General features: G+C 46.0%; 1 protein-coding gene across 9 annotated transcripts in view; it reads left to right on the top strand.

Moving 5' to 3' along the window:
* Positions 1-18053, top strand: part of si:ch211-278j3.3 (E3 ubiquitin-protein ligase RNF19A) — a 123951-nt gene that overhangs the window by 16809 nt on the left and 89089 nt on the right. For 8 of the 9 annotated variants that reach the window (XM_038799462.1, XM_038799458.1, XM_038799461.1 and 5 more), the window contains one exon: positions 9676-9792. The exons of the other annotated variant lie outside the window; for it this stretch is intronic. The gene's annotated coding sequence lies outside the window, so the exon portion shown is untranslated. The remainder of the gene's footprint in view (positions 1-9675; positions 9793-18053) is intronic. 9 annotated transcript variants of the gene reach the window in all.

Raw genomic sequence — 18053 nt, 5'->3', positions numbered from 1 at the left:
AATGCTAAGCGGCCAATAGCCTGGGCTTTGAACAGTTTAAGAAAGGCTACCTGATCAAATAATCATACCTGGGAATTCTCAGAGTTCAGCGTTGTCAATCAAAAGGACGAATTTGAAGTGTGGATTTGGGAATTGGAACTGACTGGCCCTTGACATTGGCACACATGATCAAATTCTGTTTCCCCCATCCCATTTTAAGAACAAAGAATTTGAAGAAAAATGATCCAAGAGAACCTCTACAGCTTGTGCAACATGCTTAGCAACCAATTCTTGTATAAAACAGCAAGGAACAAAATAAACTGGGGGAGATGCGGCAAAGGTCAGAATACCTAAACTGAAAGCCCAAACTAGAAAATAAAAAAAAGAAGAAAACTAAAACAGGAAATGATTAAGTCGTAAAAAAAACAGATGATTAAACCATTCAGAAGCCTGATTTAATGGAAACTGTTGGTTTTTATAGAGTAGAGATACTATTTACTGGACACTAATTTCTGAGAACCAAATGTAATGCTGCATCTAAACGTGGTGGATTGTGGCCTCGCCCGCTCTGCCTTCAGAAACCACACAGCTGAGTTGCACATCTCAGCTGTATCGTTGGAAGTGCTGCTTGGTGTTTGAGCACTTTTATGTACCGAGGACAGGAAATTTGAGCATGAATTTTCCTCTCGTGCCCCTTCTGGTCACCCCTTTAAGACGGCACTCTTATGTGCCTGGGGGAGCACATATGGTTTTTAAAAAAAAACCTGGCATCTGAAAGTTTTGTTGACTTTTCCCACAATTAAATTTTTATCTCCATATATATATAATGGAAAATGTCTATGTAAACTTGTCATACTTAACTCGCACTGTCCCTTGGCTAGAATTACGGTGGGAGGGTGTAAATGAACCTGGCACAGTTGCACACAGTTTAGCAGGAGTTGCTGTTGGATTGCTGTATTGCCACTTTTGACATTTTATTTATAAAAATGCACTTATCATTTTTTAAAAAAAATTTAGATTAGCCAATTATTTTTTCCAATTAAGGGGCAATTTAGCGTGGCCAATCCACCTACTCTGTACATTTTTGGGTTGTGGGGGCGAAACCCACGCAGACACGGGGAGAACGTGCAAACTCCACACGGACAGTGACCCAGAGCCGGGATCAAACCTGGGACCTCAGCGCCGTGAGGCGGTTGTGCTAACCACTAGGCCACCGTGCTGCCCTAATAAAAGTGCACTTATCTTAAAGTGTGAACTAAATGCTATGTTAAAAAAAAAAAGTTAATGTCTTCACATAAAGTAACAAAAACTAAAAGCAATTAACTCCCACACTCTAGAATGAGACAGAAAACTTAGTGACCTTTATTCAACTTGACTTGTAGACCGAGATTCTAAAGTCTGCTCATGTTTTAAAGACCTAAAATCTCGTGTGTTTCGGGACGAGTCAACCCCACCCCCACACACACACAAATAATTCATTTAATGTGAACAGAGCAAAGCAGACCTTTTCATTTGTGATGTAATCATAAATTAATTTGCCAAATTCTGCCTGAACCCCAGTTGTTGGCTCCTCCCTAACTGTATAAACATTCTGAACAATGCTTTATACTTTTAGGTATATGGGAGTTCATCGTCTGGGGCTGTTTAGCACAGGGCTAAATCGCTGGCTTTGAAAGCAGACCAAGGCAGGCCAGCAGCATGGTTCAATTCCCGTAACAGCCTCCCCAAACAGGCACCGCAATGTGGCGACTATGGGCTTTTCACAGTAACTTCATTTGAAGCCTACTTGTGACAATAAGCGATTTTCATTTCATTTCATTTATTTCACCTGAAGACAGAACTGTAGTGGGATAATCAGTATCACTTCACATGGCACCAGCAATCGTTTTGGAAGCAAATTTCAAATTTTAAGATTGTGCCCCATTGTTCTGAACTTGGCCAACAGGAGAAATAGTTTCAACATCTACACATAATGATTTTAAAGATCTCTACTAGATGACTGCTCAACCCCTTCTAAATTCAAGTCATGCAGGCAACTGTTGTATAGATTAACCTCACACTAACCTTCTTAAGCCTTGGTATCATTCTGGTGGAGCTTTGCTTTACTTCTTCTAAAGGCAGTTCTTTCTTGCCTGAGGTTTGGTGCCCAAAAATGGAATCTCGTCTAAGCTCTGCAGCCCTGCCACATCCAGTTGTGAATGGCGGTGGAAAATTAAACAACTCATTGGAGGAGCAGACTCCACAAATATTCCCATCCTTCATGATGGAGGAGCCCAGCACATCAGTGCAAAAGATATGTTTAAAGCATTCGCAATGCTCTTCATCCAGGAGTGCCGAGTGCATGATTCATCTAAATTTCCTCCAGAGGTCCCCAGCATCATAGATGCCAGTCTTCAGCCAATTCGATTCACCCCACGCGAAATCAAGAAACTGCTGAAGGAACTGGATTCAGCAAAGGCTGTGGGTGTGACAATATTCTGGCAATAATACTGAAGACTTGTGCTCCAGAGCCATGCTCCTAGCAAAGCTATCCCAGTACAGTTGTAACACCAGCATCTACCCGACAATGTGGAAGATTGCCCAGGTATGTCCACAAAAAGCAGGACAAATCCAACCAGGGCAATTACTGCTCAATTACTCCACTCTCAATCATCAGTCAAGTGATGAAAGGAATCATCACCACTGTGCTATCAAGAGGCACTTAGCAATAACCTGTTCACGGACGACCAGTTTGGATTCTGCCATTGTTTACCTCATTACTGCCTTGGTTCAAACGTGGACAAAAGACTGATCTCCAAAGTGACTGCCCTGAACATCAAGGCAGCATTTGTTTGAGTATAGCATTAAGGAGCCCTAACTAAACTGGAGCCAATTGGAAACTCTCCACTGGTTGGAAGTCATACCTAGCACAAAGAAGATGGTTGTAGTTGTTGGAGGTCCGTCATCTCAGTCCCGGCACATCATTGCAGGAGTTCTGCAGGGTAGTGTTCCAGGCCCAACCATCTTCAGATGCTTCATCAAAGACCTTCCTTCCAACACAAGGTCAGCTGTGCAGTTGTGGGGATGTTTGCTGTTGATCATCCTAGGGTAGCACGGCAGCACAAGTGGATAGCACTGTGGCTTCATAGCGCCAGGGTCCCAGGTTCGATTCCCCACTGGGTCACTGTCTGTGTGGAGTCTGCACATTCTCCTTATGTCTGCGTGGGTTTCCTCTGGGCGCTCTGGTTTCCTCCCACAGTCCAAAGACATGCAGGTGAGGTGGATTGGCCATGCTAAATTGCCCTTAGTGTCCAAAAAGGTTAGGAGGGGTTATTGGGTTATGGGGATTGGGTGGAAGTGAGGGCTTAAGTGGGTCAGTGCAGATTTGATGAGCCGAGTGGCCTCCTTCTGCACTGTATGTTCTATGTTCAGCTCCATTCGCGTCTCCTCGGACACGGAGGCAGTCCATTTGCAAATACAGCAAGACCTGGGCAATATCCAGGCTTGGGTTGACAAGTGGCAAGTAACATTCATGCCAGTGACACTTGTGCCAGGCAAAGACCATCATCAATAGGAGAAACTCAAACCATGAAATTCAATGGCATTACCATCAATGAACCCCCACTATCAATATCCTTGGAGTGTGTTACCATTGACCAGAACTGAACTGGACTAGCCATACAAATACTGTGACAATAAGAGGCTAGGAGACCTGTGGCAAGTAACCCGCCTCCTGACTCCCCAAACATGCCCACCACCTACAAGGCACAAGTCAAGAGTGGAATATTTCCCATTTGGCTGGATGAGTGCAGCTACAACCACACTCAAGAAGCTCAACACCACCCAGGACCAGCAGCTTGCTTGATTGGCATCCTATCCACAAACATTCACTCCCTCCATCACAGACCCACAGTGTCAGCAGGATGCACTGTAGGACTGCACTAAGGCTCCTTAGGACCTGCAAACCCAAGACCACCACCATCTAGAAGGAGAAGGGCAGCAGATCTTAGAATCCCTGCAATGCAGAACGAGACCATTCGGCCTATTGAGTCTGCACCGAACCTCTCCAAGTCACTCACCATCCTGACTTGGAAATATGTTGCCATTTCTTCACTGGGTCAAAACCCTGGAACGTCCTCCCTAACAAAGCAGTGGGTGTACCTACACCACAGGACCTACAGTGGTTCAAAAAGGCAGCTCATCCGTCTCGAGGGCAATTACGGATGTGTAACAAATGCTGGCCTAGCCAGCGAAGCCCACATTATGTAAAAATGAATTTTTAAAAAATATTCACTATATTTATGACCTTCTCTAAAGAATTAATGTGATTAGTCTGTAGGGCTGGTTTAGCTCAGTGGGCTCAACAGATGGTTTGTGATGCAGAACAAGGCCAGCAGCACGGGTTCAATTCCAGCTGAGAATTCTGAATTCTCCCTCTGTGCACCCGAACAGGTGACGAATGTGGCAACTAGGGGCTTTTCACAGTAACATCATTGCGGTGTTAATGTAAGCCTACTAGTGATAATAAACATTTATTTATTTATTTATTTATTTATTTATTTTTAGTCAGGTGTGCACTTTCAACATAATAATATAGGTATGTTGGCTATCTGTGATCGCTCGTACTTGCCCAAGTTCTCACTCACGGTTTCCAACTTGCAAACAATTAATGTTAAATTGATGGAAAGGTTTCTCCTTCCTTCCCTTCTTTAAACAATAGCAATTTTACAGCCCCAAGTTACAATTATTTATACTAGCGAGCTTTAGAAAATTACAACTGGTGCATCTGCAATTACCTTCCTGTTGTAATAGTTCCTTTTATAATATGGAAACCATCAGATTCTGGAGATTTTCCCACTTTAAAGTCTCATTTTTATTTTCACTTTTATTTAGCTTGTGCTAAATCCATAAGGCATTTCTTTTGAACTATTTTTAGATTCAATTGTACCTCTGGTATTTATGATCTTTGCGGTGGAAGACACCAGTGGAATGTCTGAGCTCCAGGAGAATCAGGGGGCAGAGGTGAGTGCAGTGACCATTACTAAGGAGAAGGTTCTGGGGAAACTGAAAGGTCTGAAGGTGGATAAGTCACCTGGACCAGATGGACTACACCTCAGGGTCCTAAAAGAGATAGTTGAGGAGATTGTGGAGGCATTGGTGGTAATCTTTCAGGAATCACTGGAGGCAGGAAGGGTCCCAGAGGACTAGAAAGTAGGTAATATAACACCGATATTTAAGAAGGGAGTGAGGTAGCAGATGGGAAATTATAGGCTGGTTGGCCTGACTTTGGTCATTGGCAAGATTTTAGAGGCCGTTATTAAAGATGAGATCACGGAGTACTTGCAAGTGCATGGTAAAATAGCCATGATGTGGAGATGCCGGCGTTGGACTGGGGTGAGCACAGTAAGAAGTCTTACAACACCAGGTTAAAGTCCAACAGGTTTGTTTCAAACACGAGCTTTCGGAGCACTGCTCCTTCCTCAGGTGAATGGAGAGGTATGATCCAGAAACATTTATATAAACAAGTCAGATGCCGGACAATGCCTGGAATGCGAGCATCTGTAATTATTTGATTACCTGCAAATGCTTGCATTCCAAGCATTGTCCGGCATCTCTGACTTTGTCTATATAAGTATTTCTGGATCATAGCTCCCCATTCACCTGAGGAAGGAGTTGCGCTCCGAAAGCTCGTGTTTGAAACAAACCTGTTGGACTTTAACCTGGTGTTGTAAGACTTCTTACTATGATAAAATAAGTCAGCACGGCTTCGTCAAAGGGAGGTCATATCTGACAAATCTGTTGGAATTCTTTGAGGAGATAACAAGGAGAACCAGGACGTGATTTATTTGGATTTCCAGAAGACCTTTGACAAGGTGCCGCACAGGAGACTGTTAAATATGTTAAGAGCCAATGGTGTTAAGGGTAAGATCCTGGCAAGGATAGAGGATTGGCTGACTGGCAGAAGGCAGAGAGTGGGGATAAAGGGGTCTTTTTCAGGATGGCAGCCGGTGACTAGTGGTGTGCCTCAGGGCTCGGTGCTGGGACCACAACTTTTCGCAATATAAATTAACGATTGGAAGAAGGAACTGAAGGCACTGTTGCTAAGTTTGCAGATGATACATAGATATGTAGAGGGACAGATAGTATTGAGGAAGCAGGGGGGTGCTGCAGAATGACTTGGACAGGCCAGGAGAGTGGGCAAAGAAGTGGCAGATGGAATACAATGTGGAAAAGTGTGAAGTTATGCACTTTGGAAGGAGGAATTTGGGCATAGACGATTTTCTAAATGTGGAAATGCTTATGAAATCAGAAACAGAAAGGGACTTGGGAGTCCTTGTTTATGATTCTCTTAAGGTTAACGTGTAGGTTCAGTCGGCAGTTAGGAAGGCAGATACAATGTAAGCATTTATGTCGAGAGGGTGAGAATACAAGAGCAAGGATGTACTTCTGAGGCTGTATAAGGTTCTGGGTAGACCCCATTTGGTGTTTTGTGAGCAGTTCTGGTCCCCGTATCTAAGGAAGGATGTGCTGGCCTTGGAATGGGTCCAGAGGAGGTTCACAAGAATGATCCCTGGAATGAAGAGCTTGTCATATGAGGAACAGTTGAGCAATCTGGTCTGTACTCGGAGTTTAAAAGTTTGAGGGAAGATCTTATTGAAACTTACAAGATAGTGCGAGGCCTGGATAGAGTGGACGTGGAGAGGATCTTTCCACTTGTAGGAAAAACTAGAACCAGAAGATACAATCTGAGACTAAAGGGACGATCCTTTAAAACAGAGATGAGGAGGAATTTCTTCAGCCAGAGGGTGGTGAATCTGTGGAACTCTTTGCCGTAAAAGGCTGTGGAGGGCCAATTCACTGAGTGTCTTTAAGACACAGATAGGTAGGTTCTTGATTAATAAGGGGATCAGGAGTAATGGGCCGAATAATGGGGAGAAAAATATCAGCCAAAGTTGAATGATGGAGCAGACTCGATGGGCCGAGTGGCCTAATTCTGCTCCTATTTATTATGGTCATATGGCCTCTTGCTTCACTGTGAAAACAAGTACAAAGTACTCATTTCACAAGTCCAGAATTCCCTCATTGTTCATTATCGTCGTGTTCGAACCTTCCCGCGATTCACGGGCTTTGGACTATGAGGTTCCCCGTGACCTCAGATGAATACGAGTTCCCTGATAAGGGGGCGGGTCTTTCCTTTAACGGTGGGGAGCCCAGCGGACATAAAAAGCCCTATCCAAACTTGGGGCGGGAGACCCTTCGGGGAGTGGAGTTGTAGATAGTAGTTCTGTGTCATGAAACCTTTTCGTTTTGCCTACATCATCACTTCATGTGGTCACTTTGTCTGGGTTCAACAAGTCTAACCTTTACCTGTCTTTGTTGAACCCACATACCATACTACCACTATTTCTCTTAACATAACTATGGAAATTGGAAGGGTACTTGCTGTCTATTCCCTTATTTCCCTTTTTATTTTGCTGTTGGATTTTTGATCTATGGATGATTGATGGAAATACCACTTTGCAGGCAAGCAAGCAGCCTGTAGCTTCAATTCAAGCACAAGAGTTTGGAAGGTTAAATTGGTGATTGCTGACTGGCCGGTGTCAGTGAGGACTTGGTTTGATTGATTGATTTGGCTGGTGGCCAATGAATGGGTCCAGAGGGATGTGCCCTCTGGAAAAAAAGGTGGTGAATGGATCTGTTCCCACTGGCATGGTTTTCAAAGTCTCATGTCTCGAGTTTGCTTGCTTTTTTGATCTCTGCCAGCCGGTGAACAGACCCAACTAATTCTGTCCAGAAGGCCACTATAAGGGCTGACTCACTCTCCAGAAAGCCTCTGGGTGCTGTTCTCCTGAAACTGCAGAGGCCTGAAGTCAAACCATGAGCTGAAAGCAAGGTTTGACAGAAGGCAAGAGGCCTGAATGTGAGCCTCGAGCTGAAGGCCCAGATGAGAAATAAGGTGCCTCTCCAGAAAGCATGCTGCCTATGAGTATTGCATTTTCTAAACTACAGGGACCCTGAATTAATGAATCTACAACTAAGGCCTTTACCAAATGAAAACCAAAGACTCTAATCTGCAAACTTGGTGTGAAGAAAGTGTGCTAAGGCTCTTATATTTGGACTTTAATCTTTATTATTTTTCACCCTTTTTCTCCTTCTGTGTTTGTCTGTCTTGTGTATGTAGGTAGAGAGTGTGACATTTCAAGTTGGTATTAGCTTGTCGTTATCCAGTTGTATTTATTGCATTTTTCATGATAGTTCTTGGTATAAACAGTAATAGTGTTTAACGACACAGTAGCATAGCGGTTAGCATTGTTGCTTCACAATGCCAGGGACCCATGTTCGACTCCCGACTTGTGTCACTGTGTGGAGCCTGCACATTCTCCCCGTGTCTGCGTGGGTTTCCTCTGGGTGCTCCAGTTTCCTCCTACAAGTATCAAAAGACGTGCTTGTTAGATGAATTGAATATTCTGAATTCTCCCTCCATGTACCCGAACATGCGCCAGAGTGTGGCGACTAGGGGCTTTTCACAGTAACTTGATTGTAGTGTTAATGTAAGCCTACTTGTGACAATAATAATGATTATTAACCTTACCAACCTGGTGCCTGTTGTTAGTGGACAGCCAAGGTCCAAAGACTTTGGGTATTTGTATAATAATAATTGGTTAATTCATTTGTGTTGTGACTCTGGGGCATGTAGGCCTGAAATTGACTGTGCTCTAGCCCAGGGTGTTGTAACAAAATTATTCCTGTTAACTTTGATTTTCGTAGCATGCGTCTTTTACACACTGCATTTTTTTGGATCTCATGCCACCTTGGTTGTATCCCCTCAGTGCTTTTATCGCCCTCGTTTGTTCACATGGTTTGCATTTTTCCTTCGATTTGTGTTAGCCTTTTGGTGGTCTCTTGGCTCATTTGCATTGTACAAATTACTTGTTTGAATATTTCCTGTTCTTTTATTCTGGTTTTACTTGTTAATAGTCCAGCCCAGTTTACTGTAGTCATACTATTTCTCATCCGTCAAAGTTGACTCTCCCTTCTCCCCTCAAGCATAGTGATACATTCACTTGTATTATTTTCAAGGTGACCATTTAAGATCAGTTTGTCAACCCATATAATTCTTCTCCTAGCCCTCTTTTTTCCAGAGAAAAGAGCACCGGCTTGCTCTATCTGTCCTGATAGTTGCATCCTCTTAATTATGGCAACCTCCTTGTACGTCTTTTCTGCACATTCTTCAGAGCTTTAATTTCCTTAGTAATATGGAGGCCAGTACTGCACCCAAGTGTGGTCTAACCAGGAGTTTGTAGAAATTCCTCTAAAAATGAACCCCAGCACTTTGTTTGCACTCTTCACAGCTTATTAACTTGTGTTGCTACCTTGTATCTGTATTCCCAGATCTCTTTGTTCCACTATTCCTATTAGTTTCTTAACTTGCAAGGAATAAGTGCCCTCCTGATTCCTCTTCCCAAAATGAACACTTCGGTTATATGGAGCGCAGTTTGCCATTTCTCTGACATTTTCCGTGTTTTGTTTGACTTGCTGTGCTGTGGTGCATTCATGTGCAAACTTCGACACTATGCCTTAATTTCTGAAGGTAAATAAAATTTATGAAAGGTGAACAACAGCAGTCCCAGATGGATCCCTGTCAAACACCACTTCCACTTTCTGCCAGTCCAAAAATCTTCCATTAACTTCTGTCCTCTTTTTTCAATTTTGTAGCCACTTTTCAATCCATGCTACTTCCTGATTGATTCCACACCCTGATGTTTGTCGGGAGCCTGTTATGTGGCAACTTTTCGAATGTCTTCTGGAAGTACACAACGTCCATTCGATAAGGTTGGTTAAAACATGATCTATCTTTTTGAAATTATTGTCATAGAAGTCGTTGAATCCTCAGTGCAGAAGGAGTCCATTCAGCCCATCGAGTCTGCACCAACCCATTTTAAACAACACACCACCCATGTTGTCGTCCCCCCCCCCCCCCCCCCCCCCTTCCACCCTGCCCTATCCTCATAACTCCATCACTTAACATACTTGTACACTAAGGGGCTCCTGTACACTAAGCGGTAATTTAGCATGGCCAATCCAGCTAACCGGACACCTTTTGAACTGTGGGAGGAAGCTGGAAAGCGTGCAGAATCCTGCAGACAGTGACCCAAGGCCAGAATTGAACAGGCCCTGTGAGGCAGCAGAGATCGCCACTGCCACCGTGTAACATTTTATACGTTAACAATCAAACAATACCACGTGTATCAATAATCTCAATGAATATATTAAAAACAACAATTATAACCACTCCTCTCCCCCCCCCCCCCCCCCCGCCATCAAAAGCTAACCTGATCCTTGAAATGCAATATAACGGTTACCATCTACGATAGAACTGTCTATTGCTTCTCTCACTGTGAACCTGACTCTCTCAAGGCGCAAGACCTCCGTCAAATCACCCAGCCACTCTGCGGCACTGGGATGTGTCGCCTGCCTCCAGCTACCAGAACCCACCGCCGAGCCAAAAATGAGGCAACGGCCAGAGCATCTGCTATCACCTTGGCCCTCAATTCAGGTTGCTTTGACAGCCCAAATATCGCTACTAATGGGCAGAACTCCAAGTCCACATTTAAAATGACCGATTTATGGTGTTGAAACAAGACCCCCGGAAATCCATGTAGCATTCACCTTGTGGAGAGGCTCCTCTACACCTCCTCCGCCAAAACTGGACTCAGCTCCTCCTCCCCCTGGCTTTCACCTCCCCCACTGAAACCTACTTGTCTCCCATGATCTGACCATATAACGTGGACGTACCAATCTCCTCCGACCCTGCACTGGGGAGAATCCATTCCAGCAAGGTGGATGGTGGCACTGTGGAAGTAACCACCGGATTCGACGAATACTTCGCTAGAACAAACAGCCGAGAGGCCCCTAGACACCCTTGCATGACCCCCAACTCCATCTGTACACAGGTAATCTTTGGTCCCTGAACCAATCTCACCCATTTTCCGCATTGGCTGCCCAATAGTAAAACAACAGGTCCGGCAGTGCCAACCCCCCCACCCATCCGTCCTCCCGCTTGCCTATCCCTCTGTTAGACCCTCTCCCAATCAGAGGCGTTCACCCCGCCTATATCAACCCCGTTATGAGCTGCTCCAGCCCTGGAAGAATGCTTTAGGCAGGAAAACCAGAAGGTACTAAAACATAAAAACGAATTATGGAAATATGTTTTTTTAATCATGGTAGCATGGTGGTTAGCATAAATGCTTCACAGCTCCAGGGTCCCAGGTTCGGTTCCCGGCTGGGTCACTGTCTGTGCGGAGTCTGCACATGCTCCCCGTGTGTGCGTGGGTTTCCTCCGGGTGCTCCGGTTTCCTCCCACAGTCCAAAGATGTGCGGGTTAGGTGGATTGGCCATGCTAAATTGCCCGTAGTGTCCTAAAAAGTAAGGTTAAGGGCCCCCCCTTGTTGGGTTACGGGTATAGGGTGGATACGTGGGTTTGAGTAGGGTGATCATTGCTCGGCACAACATCGAGGGCCGAAGGGCCTGTTCTGTGCTGTACTGTTCTATATCTAATCGCTTGCACCCGGCTCGCCAGAGACGATGGGTGCTGTCCCATTTCTGCAAATCCACCGATGCCCTATTCGCCACAATGAACACCCTGGGGTTACCATTGATCAGAAACTGAACTGGATCAGCCATATTAATACTGTGGCCACCAGGGTAGGTCAAAGGCTCGGACTCCTATAGCAAGTAACTCACGTCCTGACCCCGCAAAGCCTGTCCACCATCTACAAGGCACAAGTCATCCAGGACAAAGCAGTCCGCTTGATTGCTTTCCCTTCACCAAGGTTCTTTCGACAGTATCTTCCAAACCCACAACTGCTACCAGCTAGAAGGACAAGAGCAACAGACACCTGGGAACACCATCATCTGGAGGTTGCTCTCCCAGTCACTCACTGGCCTGACTTATATCGCCGTTCATTCACTGTCGCTGAGCAAAATCCTGGCACTCCCTCCTGAACAGCCTATGGGTGTACCTACACTCCAGGGACTTCAGTGGTTCAAGATGGCAGCTTACCACCACCTTCTGAAGTTCAACTAGGGATGGGCGCTAAATGCTGGCCGAACCAGCGATGCTCAAGTCATGTAAATTAATTTTTTAAAAGTGCAGTTTAGCTTAAAGTAAAGAACCCCCACCCCCACAATCTCTCTGCACTTGCCCGAGGCCCTGGAGACAATTTCCAATCGCTCAATTGCCAATGCGAACAACACCAGAGACATAGGACAACCCTGCCTTATTCCCCTGTGCAATCTGAAGGACCCCAAACTCATGAGACGCGATTCTCTGAAATGGAGACAGAGTATTTGCGCCATCATGAACGCCGTTGCCTTTCACGACAGAGCAAAACGGGTGCGGGCACTACTGATTCTGGCCCCCACAGAGGGCCAGCACGGCGCTGGAGCGGTTCACATTGCTCCAGCCTCCCTTCCCGGCGCCAACCCGCGCATGCACAGTTGGGCCGCGCCAACCCGCGGATGCGCGGGGTACTTGCTCAGCGCGCCAGCCCCGACGCAACATGGTGTGGGGGTTTAGGGGCCGGCCACATAATAAAATAGGGCCAGGGCTGGAGAGACTGGGCCAGACCCCATCGGAGCCCCCCCCCCCCCTTGGTGAAGGAGCGCTTCTCCCCGCACCACAGGCCACTCCCCGACCCTACGCACAGAGCTCCCGCCGGCTGCGAGCAGGTGTGAATGGCGCCGGCGGAACTCTACCGTTTCCGTGCAGCCACTCGGCCAATCAAGGCCGGAGAATCGGCGTCCCAGCCGCGGACAGCAGCCTGTGACCGGCGCAGCGCCAAACGTGCCGGAGCAAATGGAGCCTATTCTCTGTTCCTCGGAGAATCGCCTGCCGGCGTCAGACTGGCGCCGCGGGGGGAAATGGCGTGAATGCCGATTCTCCCATACAGTGCGGCATGGGAGAATCGCGCCATGGTGTTAGTTTGCACACTAGTCGACGGTGCTTCATACAACAGCCACACACAATACAAACCCAGGACCAAACCCAAACCCAAACTTATCCAGAACCATAAACAAGTATTTCCAGTCAACCCTGTTGAAGGCCTTTTCTGCATCCAAAGACACAATTATCTCCGGGCTCTGGCCCCACCACTGGTGCAACAACCACATTGCGTAACCGCCTCACAATTTACGACAACATGCTATGGTTCACAAAGCCTGTCTGATCCTCCCCCACAACCTCCGGGAGACACGGCTCCAACCTTAGCGCTAAAACCTTGGCAAGAAGTTTTGCAGCCACATTAAGCAGAGAGATTAGTGTGTACGACCCACACTCTGGTTTCCTTGTCCTTCTTCAGAAGGTGGGAAATGAAAGCCTGCCTCAACATCTGGCGCAGGGAACCCCCGTGCCAATGAGTCATTAAACACCCTCAACACCAATGGAACCAAGTGATTCACAAACTTATAGAATTCTACCAGGAACCCATCTGGTCCTGGCGCCTTCCCAGTCTGCATCTTCCCCAAAGCCATGCGCACCTCCTCCAACCCCAACGGCACTTACAAATCCTCCCACAACTCCTCCTCTACCTGGACAGACGGCAACCCCTCTAAAAACTATTAACATCCCCAGCTCACCCCCCTGTGATTTATAAAGCCCCTCATTGGGGACTTGAGCTTTCTGGAGCAGACGCCGATTCCCTCCCGCCGCCCCTGGCTCCTGCAAAATCTCTCTTGCAACTTCTTGCCGCCTTGACTGATAGGCAAAAAGATGACTAGCCTTCTCCCCGTACTCGTATGCTGCTCCCTTTACCACTCGCAGCTGATGCACCACCTAGACCATGGACAACAGGTTAAACTGCATTTGCAGCTTCTTCCTGCATTCCCAAAGCTCTGGCATGGGATCACTCGCTTCCTCCCTATCCACAACCAGAATTTCATTCACCAGCTCCTGACATTCCTGCCTCGCCTCCCTATCCAAAAGAGCCCTGTACGAAATGCCCCCTACCCTGATCACTGCCTTTAACATTTCCCATAACATAGAAGTAGAGACCACCCCATTCTCACTCCATGCCACAATAATCCCTGATGGCCCTGGAAACGTTAACGTAAAACCCGAGGTCAGCCAAAAGACCCACATCCAACCTCTAACCCCTGCGCTGTGCCCGACCTGCCACCAGCTTCACAACCATCCAATTTGGCACATAGTCCAAAATGACCACTGCCGAGTACTAGAACATAGAACAGCACAGAACAGGCCCTTCGGCCCTCGATGTTGTGCCGAGCCATGATCACCCTACTCAAACCCACGTATCCACCCTATACCCGTAACCCAACACCCCCCCCCCCCCCCCCCCCCCCCCAACCTTACTTTTATTAGGACACTACGGGCAATTTAGCATGGCCAATCCACCTAACCCGCACATCTTTGGACTGTGGGAGGAAACCGGAGCACCCGGAGGAAACCCATGCACACAGGGGGAGGACGTGCAGACTCTGCACTTTTTACCCCAGGAAGCAAAGTCTTAACCATAACAAAGCAGTCAATCCTCGAGTACACCTTGTGTACTGGCAAATAAAATGAAAGCCCTTACCCCCCCACCTCACCCACCAAGTTTACAAATCACTATGGACCCACCCCTCCTGTCGTCTCCATGAATGCCGCCAACACATTCGCCAACCCCGAAATACAGTGACTTGGCCTGGAATGATCTAGCTTTGGGCCCAAAACACAGTTAAAAATCCTCCTCCCCCCTTAAATCAGCTGGTGTGTATCCAACTCGAACAGCCGTACCATGAACTTAATATCATCCCAATTCGGCGAGTACATGTTCACTAACAGCATTGTCTTCCATTCCATCACATAACAAACACCCTGCTCAGCCACCACTGTCCCCTCCTGAAAGCACTTTCGAGTCCATGGTGGCCTGCAACCTTGCCGGGTACACCACCCCAAATTGCACGCCCTTGCTGTAGAAAACACCCTTCACCCTGTTGAAGGCTGCATACCTCTTTGCCTGGTCAGTCCCAATATCTTGATATACCTGTACCGTGTCACCATCACAGTTGATATTCTGAATCCTCTTTGCCCACTCCAAGGTCTCCTTCCATTGGAAGTTCTGAAAGCGTATAATTCCCACCTGCGGTGGTTCATTCGGCCTTGGCTTTTGCCTGATCGCCAGGTGAGCTTTGACAATTCACGAGAGGAGAACAACTTACCCCCTCCCACCAACCAAGAAACGTATCTGAAAAGTACTGGGTCAGTTTCGCGCCCTTCAAACTCCGACAGCTCCATCAACCTGAGGCGTAACCGTCTTGACCTGTTCTCCAGATCGTGCAACTTCAGACTCGGGCATTTGTTGATATCTGCCACCATCAGCAACTCAGCCTTCAACGAGACACACCGATCCTCATGCTGCAACAGGGCCTCCTCCACCCCCTTCAATGTCTCACCCCGCACTTTAACCACGTTCGAGGTCTTCACCAACTGCTCTTGAATTGGGCCCAAAGCTTCCTCGCAGTGGCTTTAAAGGATTCCTTTAAAGGAGCCCTGCTGCTCAAACTGTCAAACCTTTTGCTTGCCCAAATTCTCCAGCTCCTGCACCATCACTACCGCCAACGTGTCATCTTCCCTCCTTCACCTCCTTCAGGCTACGCTCTTGAGCTTTCTTCGAGGCCAACTTCTTTGCCAACGTTTATGGCATGACTGTTGAGGAACAGTTCCTAAACCCAGAACGGGCACTTGGTCAACAAAACCCCCCAAAAGGTCAGGTAAAATTGATCCGAAACAAAGACCCAACCGGGAGCCCCTTTTCATGTGTCTTGCTTCTACATGATCTCACCTGACATCTTCCTTCATTGTATTTTAGTTATTACTTGTGTCATGTTTTATGTAATATGCATTAAGCTATGATACCACTGCAGTATATTTTCTCGGAGTCTTTTGTGAAAAATTGGTATTCACTGCAATTTAGTTGGTTAGCGCATTTCTTAAAACAGTGTGGTGTTCTATTTTAAAATCTCTACAAAATGCTTCTGTGTCAAGTGTGGTTTGCCTTCATGCGTCTCTTGTGCACTTTGGTGCTGCAGTCGAACTTGTGCCGTTTTCTTCAGTGTTGTATTTCTAAAAAGAGTCTGTGTGTAGAAATCATCAATAGCAAGGAACAGAGGAGATATAGATTTGGTTAACATCATTTTAGTTGCCACGTTTCCTTTTACTAGGCTGAGGACATTCACAACACAGCTAATGGCTGCAAAATTTGCAAAAACGTATATAAATTTGCATATGCAATAGCAAATTCATAGAATCCCTACAGTGCAGAAGGAGGCCATTCAGCCCTTCGAATCTGTTCCAACACTTCAAAGAGCACTCTACCCCTGTCCACTCACCCATCCATAACCTAACACACACATAACGTGGACACTTGAGGGCAATTTATCATGGCCAATCCACGTAACCTGCACATTTTGGATTGTGAGAGGAAACAGGAGCACCCACGAAGACATGGTGAGAATATGCAAACTCAACACAAAACGGGTCCCTGGCACTGAGGCAGCGGTGCCAACCACTGTGCTACCGTGCCGCCCTAGCAATTTCATTGTTCAAAAGGTTTCCAGCGATGGTTTCTTTAGGGCCTATGCCTGTTTGAGCAAATTAATAATTGGAGAAGGAAATGGCAAGAAGGACTCAGTTGATCTGGATATTTTGTCACATAGCTTGACATGTGAGAGAACCTTTAAGAAATAGGTGTTAATACATGGGTGTGGATATAAATATCTGTAGTGAGAGTACCTTTAAGAAATGGGTGTTTACTACTGCAGTGATGTCAGGGTGGGTGCAGCTGGGTTGTCTGTCAGCTTTTTACTTTAATTTTAGGCTGTTTGCTGCAGGGTGTATTTTAGTTTTGTTTTCAGTGTTGGAGCTGACGCCAGAAAGAGAAGGTGTACTGCAGAGATTATCTCTTGATCATTTGGTGAATTCAGAATTCTAAATGTTCTCAGTAGTGAATGTAAACCTAATGTGCTTCTGTTAAAAGGTGTTTCTTTTGTCTTCTGGGTGTTGTTTGGGAAGTTATTAAGGATTACCCAGTGTTGTATTCTTTGGGGGGTTATATTTGAATTAATGGTTGCTAAGATGTTCACTGTTTTTAACAAGGTTAACTTGAGTTCATAGAATAAACAGTGTTTTGTTTCAAAAAATACTTTTCCATTTCTGCTCTGCCACACCTGTAGAGTGGGTCGTGTGCTCCACATACCACAATCTATTAAAAGTTGTGGGTCAGGTGAACTTTGGTGTTCTCTAAACCCTGGCCCATAACAGATTGGGGGCTTGAGGAGGATAAAAGCCTATCTATTGGATTGGCTTAGTGAACTTAAAGACAGTGACAGGTGAGCATATTGTGGTTGTTTTCAGGTGTGGTATTCTAGTTGAAGTAAAGAGTGTGTTGTGGACAATGGCTCTTTCAGAGGCTCAGAGGTTTTTGGGGATGGAGACGGTCACACGCAGTACCTTACAGACAGAGACTAAAAGCAGACTGTTAGATTTGGCAAAAACATTTCAGTTAACATTACCTGACAAAATGCGAAAATATGAGGTAATTATGGTGATGGCTAAGCATTTAAAGTTGCTTGAGATACAGTTTGACTCATTGGAAATGGCACAAATTGAGTTACAAATTAAACAAATGGAACGTGAGAAAGAATTAAAGCAGCTTGAATACGAGAAAGAGGAAAGAGAAAGGTAGAGAAAGAGAGAGCGAGGAAGAGGAAAGTAGGGAGGAAGAGGAAAGTAGGGAGGAAGAGGAAAGAGAAAGTGGGGAAAACAGGAAAGAGAAAGTGGGGAAAAAAGGAAAGAGAAAGTGGGGAAAACAGGAAAGAGAAAGGCAGGTACAGATCAGGGAAAAAGATAGAGAGAGAGTTGGAACTTCAGAAAATGGCCATGAAACATGACAGTCAGTTAAAATTGGCAGACGTAAAGGGAAACGTACAATTGGTTGATAATGATGAGGATAGTGAGAAAGAGCGTCAAAGTCGAAGGCTTGGTGGGAATCTATTTAAATATGTCCAAGCATTGCCAAGGTTTGACTAGAAGGAGG

Source organism: Scyliorhinus canicula, chromosome 6, assembly GCF_902713615.1.
Source record: "Scyliorhinus canicula chromosome 6, sScyCan1.1, whole genome shotgun sequence".
NCBI classification, from domain to species: Eukaryota; Metazoa; Chordata; class Chondrichthyes; order Carcharhiniformes; family Scyliorhinidae; genus Scyliorhinus; species Scyliorhinus canicula.
The sequence above is the reverse complement of the archived record's forward strand: the minus strand, read 5'-3'. Positions and strand labels throughout refer to the sequence as shown.